The sequence below is a fragment of the Triturus cristatus genome, chromosome 6 (genome assembly GCF_964204655.1).
Source record: "Triturus cristatus chromosome 6, aTriCri1.1, whole genome shotgun sequence".
In the NCBI taxonomy this organism is placed as follows: domain Eukaryota; kingdom Metazoa; phylum Chordata; class Amphibia; order Caudata; family Salamandridae; genus Triturus; species Triturus cristatus.
Window position 1 is genome coordinate 1,765,213,483 of NC_140589.1, and position 13,350 is coordinate 1,765,226,832.

Consider the following 13,350-nt stretch of genomic DNA (forward strand, 5'->3'; position numbering starts at 1 on the left):
CCATCATTAGCATTCGGTTTACCAGCCCTGGGCACACACAGGCTACGCTACTAGGGACTAACAGGTAAACCAAATAAGTCAATCAGGGATATACCAATTCACAGTCATATTTACAAAGGGAGAGCATATGCACTTTAGCACTGATCAGCAGTGGTAAAGTGCCCAGAGTCATAAAGCCAACAAAAACAGGTTAGAAAAAATACAGGAGGAAGGCAAAAAGTTTAGGGATGACCCTGCAAAAAGGGCCCTTTCCAACAACGCTCACTTGATATTCACTATCTTGATACGCACGCAAGTCGGCTAATTTATTTTTTGCGGCATGAAGCCACTTTCTCACCGAGGGCATATTTTACATGACTGATGGCATCCATCGTTTCATTTTATCCGCGTTTATGTTTTCAATTACTGTCGTCTGTTTTAAGGCTCTTGATTTCCATTTGCATGAGTCCCCGTTTATGGTACCACTACGTAACTTTTTTCTTTAAGCACGGTTTTCTTGTTTTTTTACTTGGCTCTCGGCACCCATCGCTTTTGATCGCCTTCAAGGTCAGATATACCGGATACACTTATACAGTCACGATGTGTGATTTACATACGCATGTAACTTCAAGACACCCACTTTTCTTCTGTACGTCCTCCTATCTTGGATTCATTTGTCATTTAAAATACGTATAATTGTCTGAACATTTTGTGTTGTCCTGGTTCCTCCCTGATTTATTGTTTTACATTTGTTATAGATTATGCCCCTTGATGAAGGTCTGTGATGGACCGAAATGCATTGGGCAAGGTTCACCCAAATAATTGATTGATACTGTGAATATCCATTGGAATATTTCTTGCGATATGAATAAATAATATCACAGAAACAAGCATTGGCATAGCCAATAGGTCTCGCCTTTGGGACCTTATAAGTGTTTAGTTATCCAGCACAATATGGTGCAACAACATCAAGTGTTGCATGGCTAAACACTTATAAGGTCCCAAAGGCGAGACCTATTGGCTATGCCAATGCTTTTTTTTAAATTCATATATCCCTGGCATCTAGCAGGTGTCTCCACCCCCAGCGTGCAGATTGAGGGGAATACCAAATTGGGTTCTCATAAGGAAAGAAAGTCAGTAATATCCTCTTTTGAGGTGGGAGCCTGGCCTTATGCATGCGACAACACCCACCCCTTTGTATTTTATGTTGATTATTTTCCCTGGTGTCTAGTTGGTGTTCTGGATATTCACATTCATCTGCCCCCCGGGGGTCAGAAACACTGAAAGTATGAGGGGGTGGTGTAGCACAGACCCTTAACTAAGGGCCTACTCCCCCTTCCTTAAAATCCCTGGTGTCTAGTAGAGGTGCCAGGTGATCACATCCCACTTTGATCGCCAGGTGCTTTGCAGGTAAAGGCGGGATTGCTGCAAAGCTGAGTTTCTCAGTCTTCCAACAATACCTCCCTGTGGGCACTATTCCCTGACAGTGCAGATAACGGGGCCGTCTTCAGTCCCCTCCATGCTCCCAGGGAAACAAGGTAGCCACCTCCTGAGTGTGAGTCCTGCTAATGATGCAATTGCGTCACTGACGTGATTTTGTCTTTTGCAGGACAGTCACAACCCCTAGGCTAGAGTGGGAGACTCTCCCGCTACGACCTAAGGGGCTTTGAAAGGGGTGCTGGGGCGGTGGAGCAGCACATAACTGTTGCTTCAGTGTCCGGCGCGTGGACTGGACCTCCTCATCCACAGCACCTAGTCGTGAGCACTATAGACATGGAGGTCACGTCCATAGTGCCATAGGGGTTAAAATGAAGCGTGCTGGCTCCATTGCTTGACCCTAAATGTGCAAACCTCCACAATGAAAAGGCTCCTATTCCACTTAGTGTATAAGGTATTGTGTTCTTCTATGAAAAATGAATCCTGTTAAGAAGAGTAGCCTTTATGCTTACATTTATGAAAAAGCATGTTTTAATGGTCTGTGAAGTCGCACATTTATACCATCACAAAGTAACAATTGTTCTTGCAAAATCCAACATAAACCAAGATAATTACCCTTTATTCAGTGCCTTAAATGCTTCCTGGAGAAATCTGGACTCTCATGAGTACTTTGAGCATAAGTGTTATTTGTGCTGTCATTCATGAGGAAAAGCCAAGCAATGTATGGACTCACATACCAAGAATTCACAAGTAACCACTGCAACACGGTTTCCTAGTACTAGCAGTAACACGCCCTGCATGGAACGCACATGCATAAAAAAGCCAAGTACAACTAACACTTGCAAAAGAAATATATACTTCTGTGCAAATGTGGGAAAGCAGTAAACTCTGCAAGTTATTTGCAGGCCAGTATTCCAAAACTCGTGTAATAAAAACTTTGAGGCATATCACACAGATGCTGTGTTTACTGCACCATATTCTGCATGTGTGCCTCTATTCTGGGTGTTTCCCTAGCACCTTTCAACAAGTCTAACCTGCCAAAGATTTTCAGGGGAAAATTGCTGGAGGTGCAGCATTTACCTCATGCGGTAAATACCCCAACCCTGGGGAAATACCCCATGTGGTTATTACCGTCTTTCTCATGATTCCAATCCTGCATGAAGTCCTGTAAGAATCAAGGTCTAAGGGCCTGATAATGCGTGCCGGCGGTCAGCTGGGGGGGATTATTGCATCTGATAAATTCCAACCCTGGAGTGTTAGGAATTAATCAGGGTGATAATTATTGCTTATCCCTAGTAATTAGTAGGATTAATTTTGTTGAGCTGCATTAACAACATTGGGAAAACAATCTTAAAGAAATGCTTATGCTTCAATAAAGTCAGCAGCAACAGAAGGTAAACAAATGTATTCATGGATCCAACTCTTCATGGCATGCACAAAATGAGGAAGTGTTGTCAAAAAGAAGATTGAGAAATGGTGCCTGATGTCGCCATAGTTCACTGAAAGCACCCAGTGGAACACACCTGAGTAACAGGCGAGAACTTCACCGAAGGATGCGCTACAGAAGGTATACTGCTGTTTGAGTACAGGTCTTTCTATCATCTCATATGTGTAGGATTTAATCTCCATCTAATTTGTAGGTTTGAATTACTACAGGCATGATCCAGGGTGGATGGCAATGAAAAATCCTCTGGTATCTTGAATAAATGCGAAATCTAGAGGAGAATCAGAATCACACAACTACAGACATGCAGGGCGTGCACCTTCATGGTGCTCTGCAGCTCTCATTTCATTACTCTGACTTCATTCGGCAAATTTGTCATGAAGCTGGCGTAGTACACACTAAAACCAGAGTTATGATAGGGACGGTTTCTAGGTCCTCAGGTCTGCTGTCCATGTTGAATGGCGTGTCGGTATAACTTGGCCCAGCCATGACCGCAAACAGTATATTTTTTCATACAAACTGGAGACAGTGATGTGTAAAGGTGAAACAAGCAGAGCAAAAGGCATTTTCCCCCTATGCACCCAGGATCTTGAACAACACCCCATCCTGCATCCATTAAGACTGCCCCAACGCTTCTCCAATTCAGTAAAGAGTTGAAGACACTTCTTTAAAGATCTCTACATCACAGTGTGGTAGTTGACAAAGCAGCTACTTCTCAGTTCACTTATTCACTTTGGGCCATATGTATCAAGCCTTTTTCCCGTTTGCAAATGGGCAGAATCTCAGAATCGGCCAGTTTGCAAATTGGAAAAAACCTTTTGGGATGTATCATCCCAAAAGGCCATCGCAAAATAGAGAATTGCAAAATTTGTGATTCTCTATTTTGCTAATGCAATTAAGGAATTGCAAATTGCGATTCCTTAAATGCAATTCTGGAAGCACCAGAAATTTGCTATTTGGCCTTAAGGAATTGCAAATTACCACCAACTTCAAGTTGGTGGTAATTTGCGATTTTCTTTAAAAAAACATCTTTTTGATTTTCTAAAAGTGCCATATGTCGCAAATGCTTGCCCTTCGGGCATGTATGTGCGCAAAATGTGCACACATGCATATTTCAGGGGTGCAACAGGGTGTCCTTTTGGCACCCTTCCAAACTTCAAATTGCATTCTCAATTTGCAATTCTCTAATTGGTAATTGCAAATTGAGATTGTCTTCCCATTCATTCCTATTGGCCTCCTAGCCCATAGGAATGAATGGGAAGGTATTCCTTATTTGCGAATCTCAATTTGCGATTCGCAAATAAGGAATATGTCGGATTCGCAAATTTTTTAGCAAATCCTACATACATACATTGCATTTTGCGATTCTCTAATTGCGATTCGCTAAAAATCGCAATTAGAGAATCGCAAAACTCTTTTTTGATACATATGGCCCTTAGTCTTTGTTTTTTTCCCTTTACGGAGCTTTGCTACCTTTGCCTAGATATGTGCTATAGAAATACCACATACATATATACATGCATTCGAGAAACGTAATAATAATTAAAAAAAAGCACCATTCTTTCCTTTGAGTGAGAGGTTTGGTCTCAAAGGTGTCCTCTTGCCGGAAAGCAAGCCACGGTGCTGCTGAAGAGAATCTAGTGGTCCGAGCATGTGGCCCCTACACATTGCATATGCTTCATTAATGTGCCACACACAATGCATTGCATTAAACAGCACGGCTGCATTGCACAAAGGTGTGCCCATTCAATTGCATATACCAGTACTGTTAAAATACTATTTTGCACCGATCTATTCATGTTTTACGAAGTCTTATTGATAAGTTGCTCTACCTTCATACCATGTTCTTGGTAACCAAATGTTGCATCGTCATGCCAATGATTGTTGACAGGTTTGGAGTTTAATTGGTGCTCCTGGGTTACAAAGTTAGCCTCAGAAGCCTGACTGCTTCCAGCGGCTGTATATATTTTTCATATATTTCATCTTTTGGAGGCAGGGAGTTCTGGGAAACGGGGAACAATCAATATTGTTCAAAGAGCGGCGCCCCACCGCCTGGTCCTTTTAAGCGGCATCCCGTGAGGCCTTTAAACGAGCTTGTTTGTGATAAGCCACCTATTTATGAGTTTGTCAGCCGCGAGAAAGTTTCGAGCCCGGCTATTGATTGCTCCCTTCGCTTGGCTCCCACCCCCTCGCATCTCCCGGCCTCAGCTGGGAGCCCCTTGGAGGGGCGCTGCCAGATGCGCCCAATGCCGCGTTATCTGCCCCGCGCCAGTAATTAGAGCGCTGCTGGATTTCGAGGCTGAAAAGTCTCGTCTCACACTCTTTTCTTCATGTTTTATCGGTATTACGTACCCAGGTGCTCTCGTGACGTGTCTTAAATTGACACAGCCCAACCCTTTGCATGATTAATTGCTTGCATGCATTGTGCATGAGCTGCCGTGTACCTCCCTGGAGGAACCGCGCTCATTCTTTACCGAATAAATGGCTCCACAGGAGACATCCTGGGAGTCTGGCGCTCATTAAGGGAGCTTTTCAGCCGGACAATTCTCTCCCGAGGCTGTCTGCAGGAAGCCGCAGCGGAGCTAGCCTCATTCTGTCCCCAGCTTCCTCCTGATGTGCATTAGAAGCCTCGCCATGCTTGGACCAATCCCTGGCGAGCGCTGGACTCGGGGCCTCGTGAATCCACCGCCCCCACCTGCTTTAGTAGCTACAGTGGGGCTCTTTTTGAGCCTCTTCTGTCTGCAACTCGCCAGACAGATGCTCATAATTAACAATATTAAGGACTGTAACCTCAATAGAAGGGCAAGCAGGAGCAAGGGAGAATGAATTATGGGTAAACAGAAAAAGCAGAGAAGGAAAGAATGTTGAAAGGAAGGGCGGATGAGTGGATGGATGCCACTCTATGCCACACCACTCTATACCACTTCACTTTACGCCATTCCACTCTGACACTCCAGCCTACACTGCTCCACTGTATCCTACTCCATTCTACGCCATTCCACTTTATGCCACTCCACTGTACGCTATTCCACTCCATGTCACTCTACTCTACACCACTCCACTCTATACTGTTCCACTCTATGCCACTCCACTGTGCACCTTTCCACTATACACTTTCCATTCTATGCCACTATACTCTACGACACTCCACTCTATGCTATTTTACTGTATGCTTCTATGATAGACCTAACTCTACTGTACACCATTTCACTCTACTCCACTGAACTCTACGCAACTCCACGGAATGTTATTACACTGCACCACACTTCCTTCTACACCACTCCACTCCTTGCCACTTCACTGTACGCTATTCTACTGTAGGCCCCGCCGCTCAATGCCACACAACTCTATTACACTACAGTATACACTTTCCCACCGTACACAATTGCATTCCACGCCACTCAACTATATGCAATTCATCTCTATGCCACTCCAGTATACCTCACTTCCTTGTAAGCCATTCCACTGTATGCCGTTCTACTGCATGGTACACCAATGAGTGCCAATTCCACTGTATGCCACTGTACTCTACACCAATCCACTGTAAATTATTCCAATATATGCCACTACTGTGTACGCCACTACAGTGTACGCCACTCCTTTATATGCCACTCTACTTTACGCTACTCCACTGTACAATATTTCACTGTATGCCACTACAGGCTACGCCACTACACTCTACGCCACTCCACTATGTGCTTTTCTAGTCTACACCACTGCACTCTACACTATTCTACGGTATGCCACCACACTGTACCTCTCCACTATATGCTGCTCCTCTCTACATCACTGCACTCTGTTAGCTCACTAAATGCTATTAAATTATACCACACTCCATTCTATGCCACTCGACTCTTTTCCACACCACTGTACTCTAGTCAACTGGACGCCACTCCACTTTACATCACTACACTCTACAACACTCCACTATATTTGATTCCACTCTACGCCACTCCACTGTACACCAATTCACTCCACACCACTCTGCTGTACCCCATTCCAGTCTGCGCCACTCCACTATACAGTATTCCACTGAATGGAACTACAGTCTATGCCACTCAACTCAACGCTATTCAACTGTATGCCACTCACTCTAACACACTTCACTGAACATATCTCCATTGTATGCTATTCCACTGTACGCTACTCCATCGTACCCCACTCCACTCTATGCCACCCCACTGTATGCCACTGCAGTGTAAGCCACTACACTATACACTATTCCGATCTATGTCACTCTAGTGTACGCTGCTACAGTGTATACCACTCCTCTGCATGTCACTCTACTGTACACTACTGTACACTTTTTCAGTGTATGGTAGTGTACTGTGAGATATTCCATTGTATGCCACTCCACTGTACACTACTCCCCTATATGTCACTCAAGTGTACGCTATTACACTGTACGCACTCCACTCTACCACACTCTACACTACCCTATTCTATGCCACTGCACTCTACAACACTACCCTGTACACTACTCCACTGTATGCTACTCCACTGTCCACACTACACCACTCCAGTGTACGCTAATCCACTATCATCCACTCCAGACTATGACACTCCATTGTACACTAATCTACTGTACGCCAATCTACTCTATGCTATTGCACTGTATGCAATACCACTCTACGCTGCTCCCCTCTATGTTATTTCACTCTGCCCTCAATGCTTAATTTGAGCCGGTGGTTACCAGTGGGGGGTACAGGGACTTATTTTTGGGGACCATCACTTATTTTTCCATATTAGATATTTACCGTGTGCAAGAGAAAGGAAAAACACACAGATTGGAAAGATGGAAGATGGAAAAGATGGCAATACTGTCATAAACAGAAGGCAGAAACCAGCAAGAGAGATAAAAAGGAGCATGGAATGTCTGGTAGAGGACTGAAGACTACCGGCTTTGGTATGGAACTACAGTCTATGCCACTCAACTCAACGCTATTCAACTGTATGCCACTCACTCTAACACACTTCACTGAACATATCTCTATTGTATGCTATTCCACTGTACGCTACTCCATCGTACCCCACTCCACTCTATGCCACCCCACTGTATGCCACTGCAGTGTAAGCACTGACGCTTAGTTGCACAGGCCATCAGCTTCCTAGCAGAGCTTCAGGCGCCGACACTCTTTCATTCACAAACTAAGCACTGTCTACCCTACTGTACTGTATGTCACTCTAATGTATGCCACTACAGTGTATGCGCTTGGCCGTATGCTACTCCACTGTATGCTGTTCCTCTCTACAGCAGTGCACTGTACACCACTACAATCTATGCAATTCCACTGTATGCCATTCCAGTCTGCACCCATCCACTATACACTATTCTACTTTATGGCACTCTGGTGTACATTACTCTGGTGTACCCCACTCCACTGCATACTATTCCACTCTACCCCACACCACTGTATGCCGATACAGTCAGTGACACTCTACTATATGCCACTCCACTATATGCTATTCCACTCTGCACCACTCCTCTATATAGCACTCCAATGTATGCTATTCCATTGGACGCCACTCCACTTTACGACACTATACTCTACACTATTCCAGTGTATGCCACTCCATGTTATCACACTGTGCTTCACTATAATGTACCCTACCTCACTCCACTGTACAACAATGTACTCCACTCTACAACAGTTTCAAGCACTCTTCCACACAGCATACCAGTCTACTATATGAGACGTCACTCATCTGGAAAATACTTTACACTACTACAGTGTACTATACGAGACATCACTCCACTCTATGACACTTTAACCCACTCCACTCGTTCGCACTCAACAGGACGACACAACAGTCAATGATACTCCACTACACGACACTCAACTGTACAACATGCCACTCCATTGTACAACACACCACTACACTCTGCAGTACACCACTCCACTATATGACACACCACGCCACTCCACTATATAACAGTTTACTCCACTATATGCAGCACCATTCCACTCTACTCCACTACAATATGTTCCACTCCACAAGAATAGTCTCTATGACACTACACAGTACAACACTGTCCTTTACTATACTCTATGACACTGCACTTAACAACAATTAAAGGACACTCACACACTATGATTTCAAACACATTTTTATTTAAAAATAAAATGTAATGTAATGAAACACCCATGGGTTAAAGCTAAGTTTTAGTTAGGAAATCGTTATATGGTGCATAAATGTTTTTCTCGGCTCTCACTTGACAAATCACCCCAAAACTTTCCAGGAAGGAGTTGAGGTGGATGAATTTTTTTTGGGAAAGTTTTGTGAAGATTTATCAAACCGTACCAAAATTATAAGCAAACCAAAAAATTATTTTCCTATAGAAACGTGGTCCTAACTATAACTACCCAGTGGTGGCTGCCACTGGGTAGTAATAGGTTAGCGGTATTAGCGAAACAAAAACACTCTTCCTATGGAAACTGACATTTCTAAAACTATACTGTGGTGACCACTACTGTATAATATATAGTGAATATATGATGTTACAACGCAAACAATAACAACGTATGCTTTTACAACACGGTTATTACATTGGAGCTACCATTACATCGCATGATTTTGCAACGTATGCCATTCCAACACATTTTTTAAAACTACCATTACAATGCATCCCATTACAACGCATCCCATTACAACACATACCATTACAACGCATAATACATTTAGTGCAACAGTAGGGTAAGTGTTGGATAGCGCAGGGGTAAAAATTACTATTCCCTCTCCAGTGAGTGCAACAGTAGGGTAAGTGTTGGATAGCCTTGGGGTAAAAAATACTATTACCACTCCAGTGAGTGCAACAGTAGGGAAAGTGTTGGATAGCGTAGGGGCAATAATTACTATTCCCAACTACTCCAAAACCCATACCCACCCTACAACTTAAAATTCTCCATTACTTACCTTATAATGCGTTGTAATGGCATGTGTTGTAATGGCATGCGTTGTAGTGACATGAGTTGTATTGGCATGCATTGTAATGGCATGCGATGTAAAGGCAGTTGCGTTGTAACAGTTGCGTTGTAAAAGCAGTGCGATTTAATGACTGTGTTGTAATGGATGTTTCCCCATATAGTGGGTTTTGGGTCAAGCCCTTGCTCATGATTGGATGCCTTTGTTGCCTATCTTTGTTGTGTGCTCTTGATTCAATGGCTTTCCTCCTTATTCATGTGTTTGTCCTGTCCAGGAACATTTCAGTCTCTCAGTAGTCTGATTGGTTGACTTGAAAAATCCCACTGCTGTCATTGCTTGCAGTCAGAAAACTACCTTTTCTTTTACTTTAGGCATGCAGGGGAGTGCATATGTTTCTGCCTCTCTCTCCGTTGTGCTGCTTACCACTTTTCTTGCCCCGCTTCCTTTGCTCTCCATTTTCCTTTCCCTACTCCTCCACAATATATTTGATGCTTCTTCCACCGCTTCCCATCCCTCGATGTGACCGGTCAGCTGCTGCACTCCCCACTGGTGCAGTACTCCCAGACCATCACTGCATTACTGCCAATCAGCTCGGCATGGCACAGTATTGTTCCTAGTTTTCTGTTAATCAGTATGCATTTTATGCACATATATTCTGATTTCCTAGCTTTTTACATTAGTATAACTAACAATTTTTCGTGCTCGACTTTATTAACTAACAAATCTCTTTTAAAAATCGAATTAACCGTGTGAAGTATTAACAAGAAAAAGAAACGGGTGGGTGAGACAGCTGTAATCAGTTTATTTGGAGCTGAGGCTGAAGTATTTATGGAAGGCTTTCATTGCCTGAATGACAGCACCTGTGCATTTTCAATTCTGCTCATACACTTAACACAAGAAATGTTGAATTTAGACGTCTTGTTTAAATCAGTCATCTGTAACAGATCTTGTTGTGCAGAAAAGGAGCTTAAAGGACAATAAAGGGCAGTTTTGGTGAACAGGACTACCACTTAAAGGAGGTCTTACATGCAGCTTCTCTTGCAACACGAAATTTGTGTGTATTATAGAATAAGGGGAATAACACAATCAGTGCAGCTGAGGCTTATTGGCTTTGCAAATGCTTATTTCACGTTTGATGAGCCTCCCTCTATTCTATGTGTGAGTGTGTGTGTGTGTGTTTGTGCACGCACACCTGCACACCCACCTTTTATTTCAATCATTTCATCTTCAGTCAGTCCTACCTAGTTTTTCATTCAACATTATCCACAACTGCTCTGTAGTCATTGGCAGCAGTTTATTAATATTCTAAAAAAATGTTCCTATGTTCCTATGTTCCAGCTTCTCCAAGAACCTTTCTCTGAAGGTCATTAGCTAATTTTGCAAGGCCATCGACCCCCTCAAGCCCTCCCTCTGTGCAACAAGCACAAAAGAGGGTGACAGCTGTCACCCGAAAGGATTTGAAATCAATTCAATTCTACTAAATGTGTGTTGTGTCAAAGGCTACAACATTGGTGTTAAATCACAAATGTAGACCACTACGATATTACAATATATGATAAATCCATATATTATGTTATCAAAGCGCCAGGAAACATGGTATTTGTAATGCATTTATTTTTATCAACAATTAACTTTTTACATGGGGTAATAGGTTGCATAGAAAAAAGGAAAGAGTTTGGGACGTGCTTGTGTGGGGTAGTGAAGAAGAGGATCGTGAGTTCACAGAGAAACCATTGAAATTATTTGTAACAATCCACTGGTAATAAAGACCAGTATTTACAGACCTGTCCGTAATAAAAACACTTTTTACACAATTGTTTTAATTTAAATCATGCAACCATGCATGTTCATGTAGGGGAAGGATGGGGTAACCAGTACAGGTCTAAGGTAGAGAGCGTCGACGTTTCGACTCGACTAATGCATGGAGGGCAAGTGGAGATCTCAGCTGCGAGTCTTCATTAGGACGGGGTAACGCAACCAATTCCTTATGCAAGGCTGGCCTCACAGGTAAGAAACAAATTCTGGTCGACCACAGATTCCAATCATCCGGTCAACAGGAAAGAACCAAGGGGCGACAGTGCCCAGGGAGCCTACTTGTAATAGATGAGTGTCGTCCCGTAAGATGGCAGTTCAAACATGTGAGTAAATCACAGATCCTTAATCCATAAGCTTACATTCAGGAGGATGCCTTTTGTGAATGAATCACCATTTCTCAAAGCAATTCGGAAACAGGGGCTGCGAAATCCTTGAGCTGCTGGTTGCTGAAAAATGCATCTGAGAACGGCAAAGAAGAGCCGTCATTCTCCTATTTCGCACACCCGAAATAGGAGAATGACTGCTCTTCTTTGCCCTTCTCAGATGGGGGATGCCTTCCCATTTGCGAATGGGTTACCACCTACTTAAAGTAGGTGGTAAAATGCAAATGTTGTGCAACCGCATTTCGGTCACAAACATTCCTACATACCGATGCGATTTGGTTACCGAATCGCAAAATAGGGATTGATGCATCTGAAAAGCAGTTTTTGCATTTGCGAAGGCAAAAATGCTTGAAGCATGTGCCCCAATGTCTCTTCTCGCATCGGGGATCAGGCCCACAGGAATGAATTAAACATCAGAAGTGTCTTGTCACTGTACCAGAATAACCAAGAGGCCTGCTGCAAGGAAAGGGTAATTAAAAAAATTACAGCATGGATCAGCAATTTACCCTGGAAGAGGGGCAATCACAACGGAAATATTGTGTTCAATGCATTGTCACCCAAGTAACTTCTAGCCCCTAGTTTACATTGACCAACAGATCCTGAGTCCCATAAAGTACCTGCACTGTTCCTAAATATGTCCTGGAAAGCTTTTAGGGTTACATAGAAAAGCAATTTTCACACAGATCAACAGTCTAACTTATGAACAAAATGCTGACGCTCACTGAGCATGCAACAGCATTAGTAGTGTGTCCAGTGAGAATGCTGCGGGGGCGAAGCTACGATTAGTGCAGTAGGCGTATTAGCACTGAGATCCCAGGTTAGAGAGACCTACAGCACCAGTTGTTTTAGGCATAGCTGCCAACTGACCCTGATATTGGTTGCCTCTTACTACACAACCAAAGAACAGGTAGACCACCCATTTGCTTGATTACATTAAGGTGCACACAAACTTGCTAGGTCACTGGTATACTTAGATCAGTGTCTGTGGTGTAATGACCTTCTTCAGACACTAGGGGCATTTCAGGACTTCAGAGAAGCATTTATGATAGACCGCAGTAATGGTGTGTACCTCATAGGGCAGCCAGCACCCTTTACAGGACAGATCAGTGGATGCTCAGTCGGCTTTCCTGTCCCATTTATCATATCTTCAGGGGTTGGCTGGGAGAAGGTAAAGCGAGAGAGGGATACTCATCTACTGGTCCTTAAGGAGGAGGTCGTTGGTCCTGTTTTGGGATTGCAAAATGATGCATTTGATTCACTACCTTATTTAACAAATGCCTTATTGTCTTCTCATACAGTGTACTTTATTAGTGAAATAATTAATAATCTTAATGTAAGATTCCTGTGAAGCAGCAAGACCAAAACTTC